The sequence below is a fragment of the Pinus tabuliformis genome, chromosome J (genome assembly GCF_031772625.1).
Source record: "Pinus tabuliformis cultivar Carrire ecotype Pingquan chromosome J, CPIR1, whole genome shotgun sequence".
NCBI classification, from domain to species: Eukaryota; Viridiplantae; Streptophyta; class Pinopsida; order Pinales; family Pinaceae; genus Pinus; species Pinus tabuliformis.
In genome coordinates this window covers 1,547,982,246-1,547,987,761 of record NC_142295.1, presented here as the reverse complement: position 1 = coordinate 1,547,987,761, position 5,516 = coordinate 1,547,982,246, and the positions used below count along the sequence as shown (strand labels likewise).

The 5,516-nt window shown below is 34.5% G+C and overlaps 1 pseudogene; it reads right to left on the bottom strand.

Annotated features, from left to right (window-relative positions):
- Positions 1 to 405: 405 nt before the first annotated feature.
- Positions 406 to 1,061, bottom strand: LOC149233402 (uncharacterized; annotated as a pseudogene).
- Positions 1,062 to 5,516: the final 4,455 nt, after the last annotated feature.

Genomic DNA, 5,516 nt, shown 5'->3' with positions numbered 1-5,516 from the left:
TTTTGTTGAAAAACATTAAAATATACAATCTAAAAAAAATTAAAGAAATATTCACCAAAATAAAATAAAAAATAGATATACATAATAGAAAAACATAACAAGAAAAATATATTTACAAACTAAAATATATATACAAGCAAATATAAAAAAAAAAAATACTATAACATAAATGTACATACGTAACAAAAAAAAACATAACATTATACATTAGACATTAAAACACATTAAAAAAAATGTAACATATAACATAAATATTATATAACATTCTTAAAAAAAATAAAAATAAAAATACAACGTAACAAAAAAAAAGAATACAACACAACAACGTAATCAAAAGAAAACGAAGTTGCCATGAAAACCATTTTATCGAAGTCATAGTGGAAAATTTTCACTCCGGGGTTAAAACTAACGTGGAAGTGATTGGCATAAAGTTTGATAGGGCTGATGGCTCTCCAAATCTCTGGACTTTATCCTTCATGGGATGCAACTGATTTTTGTTCCAAATGGCAGCTAAGAAACTGCAACATGTCTTCCTAGAGATACCATTACCATTGTTGAGCCAACCTTGTATGTAGTCAATTTGAGCATAGAATTCAGCATCAACTTCTTAATATTTCCAGCCACCACTGTTGTATACCTCTCAGCAAGGAAGCCTTACTTGATTTCCTTAACATCCACAATATCTCTAATTGAAAAGACGTTGGTTTTCCCTCTTATTCGCAGACAATCATCAACTTTCAGGTGCCCATCCTTATCAATGGGGTCTTTGAAAACGGATTCTTGAAGCCAAGAGGAGGAAACATGGTTTCCCACACACATGAAATGACAATCTACAGAGATAGTCATTCCACTTGATGTGGTATATGTGTTGTTTGATTCTGAGAGGCTTTCCAAATCAATCCGTTCATTCATGTGCACCTCAATATTTTTGGAAACTAACAAATCCAAAGCTTTCTGTGACCTGCATGTATGATAATTACCTTCTTATCAGGAAAATCTACTTTGATTTCTGTAGGTAATTCAATAATCTCGATCCTCGCTATACTTGACAACAAAACCATGATGTTTATCAAGAGTTGAGCTAGCAACATCTGAGTATGTCCATGGCGGATCTACCACCTGTAGATCAAGATCAGATTAGGGATGCAACTTTCTCTGTGCATTCACTAAAAACTATATTTTCTTATGCAATTTGCCAAGTAAGTCTCTAGAGAACCCTGAATATCTCCCAATCGGTTACGAATTTGCTAAAATAATTCCTATGTTTTATAACTGACCCCGTTCTGAGAAAAATCATATTTTATTTTTTTCAAATTCGTTCTCATTTGTCCATAAATCACGATTTAAAACCGATGTTTTTAAATTGTTGCATTGGACAAGGAAGGATCATGGATCGATGGATGGATTCTTGTTTAAAATCGCAATGAAGCATACATTTATCCAACCACTACAGAGGATCTTTTATGGCATCTGTCAATGCTGAAGTATACTTTCGAGTAGTGGATCCCTCTTCATCATCGACAGATCTTGAAAATTCACAGTCCTCCATGCCTCGAACCAGGGAGTTTTCATCATCAAATTTATTGTGATCGAAAAGGAGATTCTAGCCAAAAGGGATCGATCTGTGATTTCCGCTCCCATGATATCAACAAATTGATAATGATGCCAACAAATTTCTAAAAAAAAGGGTTGCGATGGTTGTTTTTTAATCCAAGTTTGTACCCTTGGAGATTTAAAACAGTAGCCACACCAAGCTCCCATCGCCAACATACGGGAAGATACATTACCATTGTCATCATAGCAGTACACAGCAAAAAGCCTCCTCTTCTCTTCAGATCAAGGCTGATTGTGTTCATGCTAGGCCTAAAATCAAAGTTCTTTTCAATTAGCTCCAGATATCAGCTACGAAGTGCCCTGTGAAATACCCTCAGATGCACAGTCCCAAATTTAAAGATTGTTAAGTACACCTTTCGATTATAAATCCTTGTGAAATCGACCATACCCACAATGCATCAAGCGATCCTACAACTAAGTCTCGTGGATTGGTCAGATCAGGGTAGGCTTCAGAAACTAGTCATTTCTACAACTATGCACATTCAAGCAAGTTTTTTTTTTTAATTATTATTATGAACTTTGAATTTTGATTTTTAAGCGAATGCATTTGAATTTTTTCTTTGTAGGTCGCATGAGAGTTTAATTGTAAATTTCTCAATTTTCTTAAGAAAAATAATTGATAATTTTTATTAAAAATTTACATTTCCCTTATTCAAAAACATGAAGATTTTTTTTTTTAATGTTATTTTTTTTTATTGAAGTCTAACTTGATTTTTTTATTATTATTAAAAATCCATTTACGGATTAGAAATTCTAGAATGTTCATATCCAAATTTACAAAATGTACCTGATTGTGTATGAGGACATGAGAAATCATTTTAACCTTTAGATTTTCCGCAAAGATCTCTTGAAGAATGGATGAATGTCGTGGCACAATCGTGTTTCAATACCATTCCTCAATGTAGTCTTTATGCTCCAAAGAATGTTTGATCTGCATCCTAGATCCTTTGTCCATAAATGGTTAATATCGAATTTTTTATATTTTATAAATGATATGCAGCTAAGTGATTTCTGCATCTACATGCTTTAATCATGCATCAGGGAAAAAACTGAAAAAATGAACTCTAGACTGAAAGCTAGTTCCTATGCACACTTCCCTGGTAGCGGTGCCAAAATGTTGAGGCAAGTTAATTACCTATCATTTAATTGTCAACCCGAGGGTTTTGTAAAACTTGCAAAGCGTGCGTGCATTGTATATGCTAGAAATTAACTTTCAATTTATATCAACCTAACTACGAAACCAAATAACGACAAACCAAATTCTCCTATTCTAATTCAATAATCAACTCAAAAGAAATTATAGTACAATTATAGTACAGCACACAGAATTGAAATCCTAATCTTTAAATCTTGCAACAATTAAAAAGCACACCACTCTTTCATAAATGAAGGCAAAAACAATCATTCTTAACCTCTCACACAGGAAAAGATATGAAATCAAATAAAAACAAGTGCTCTTAACTTCTAGGTAGAAAGAAAATAAAAACAATCACTCGTAACCTCTCACATAGGAAAAGATATCAAAGAAAATAAAAATAAATGCTCTTAACTTCTAGGTAGAAAGAAAATAAAGACAATCACTCTTAACCTCTCAGATGTGAAAGGATATGAAAGAAATAAATCTTAATCTATGAAAGTAATAAATCTTAATCAATGAAAAACAATAAATCTCACACATTGTAGGTGGCCAATCCAAAAGCATGAGAGATGGCAAGTTGAGAGGCTCCAAATGCAAGCATAACCAAATCAAGGTGAACGTCACTCATGAGCATGGTGCCAAATCAAAATTCTATATCCAAAACATGAGCATTTCCCCAACTTTACACATGCCTTTCAAAGGAGAAGGCTCTCCTATTTATACAAAAACATAAGAAGCTACCTCATTAATGGAGGTCCATTATTCTCTCCCTAGATCCCTAGAAAATCTCATAGAGTTACAAATCAAATAGGTAATGATGAGACACATATCCTCTTTGACCTTTATCCAATTCTTCTTCCATATCTTGAAGATAATTCGAATTTGAGCATTGAAGGCCACATAAGGGTGCCTTGGAAGCTTCCAAGTGACCTACACATGTCATGAAACTCAAGCCACTTTTAAGTATTAGCAAGTATATGTCATTTTTCTAAGTTTTAACCAATTAATTCACTTATAATACTAGAAATCATTAACTTTTGGAAAACACAAAGGTAACCCATATAATTATGAAAACGGAGGCTAATGAAAGGTTATATGGTCATGGATTTGTGACATGTGAGTGAAATGGTGGTGATAAAGGTGAAAGTGGATGATATTTTGTATACATTTGGAGACTCTACATTCCCCCCAACTGATGTTATTGCATGTCCTCATGCAATCTACTGCATTGCTTAATCCTGATTTTCTTTTGAATGAGTTTTGTTGAGAATGCAACAAGATGATGGAGCTTAGTGGAAAGGAGTTGTCTTCACTAAGTGGGCCCACAGGCTATTTTTGGCGCAAAGTCTATTTTTAGACTATGTTTATTTTTAGACATATGGATCATGGTCTATGAGTTGCGGGATGATATTTATGGATGATTGGTCATGTTGGGAAAAATAGATGGACTTCTATTTTTGGTTCACAGTGGAGTGATCAAAGTCTATTTTTAGACTGCCAGGCAAAAATTAGAAACAGTCAAATATTATTAGCCCTTAGTAATATTTGGACTCTAAACATTATCTTATTCTCTTGGAGCACTTCAGTTCGAGCTACAGATGTGGCACATGCAGCTGATAGAGGGAATCACGTGGTTTCTTATGTGTTAGTTGAGCTATTGCATGGAGGACTTCAGTTAGAACCCATGCATGTGAGTTTTGTGGAGTTGGATGTGGTGTTGATGGAGTTGTGTTCAGTTTGACTTAGTTGAACTAGTTGTATTTAGTCTAACTAAAGAATACACTAGTGATGAGTTGTGTGAATTGATTGTTAATTAATTCACTAATTATTAAATCATAAAGAAACTAAAGAATACATCAGTTAACTCAGTGCATGGACAGTTCAACAGAGACAGGTGTTAGAGGTAAGTGAAAGGGTGAGTTGTGACTATTAGTTGTGCATGAGATTTGCACATGCATGGATTGAGTAATGCCAATGAGGATTGCAGAGTGCGGGCCAATATCCAAGCAATTGTAGCTTGTGATCACATGATTTTGGATCAGCCAAGGTAAATAGGAGTTTGGATCAGCCATTCTCATTCATTCTCTTGCAAGGTTGTGCAGTGGACGCAGACAAAGCAGCGGAGGAGATTTGAACCAGTGACTTGTTCGGATCTGAGCTAGTTTTGTGTGTAACAGGTGGAGATAGTATTGAGTACTTGTGAGGGGTATTATACTATGTATTGTTACATGTTCTCAATCATTATAATATACAGATAGTGTGGGGTTTTCAATTGTATGCTTTCCCTGGGTTACATATTGTGTTAATGTGTGCATGCGATTGATGTTTCATTGATTTTAATGCTGCTAAATTGATGATCAATGTAGAGGAGGTTATGTATTATGCATATATTCCGCAATAGTGTATAATCGGGATAATATCTGTGAATAAGTGTCATATTATTCAAAATTTCTACATGGTATCAGAGCTGTTAATCATCAGATCTATTATTCAGAAAGTGTTTACATTTTATTTCTTCAGGCAGAGTCTGTAATCGGGCCAGGTAGCCTCTGGATTCATTCTTCCTTTGGAAGGTGAGATATCCGGTAAAAGGCCATACATTCAATCTCTGTACAAGAACTACTTTATTCTCACGAATCTTAGATCAGAGGCGGTTGAGTTTTGAGCTGGTGGAATTTGAATTTGCAGTGGTGTTTTCTTGGTGTCAACATTGCAATGTCATTCAACGGATTGCGATTGGAGTATGCTCTTGAAGGCAGCTCGA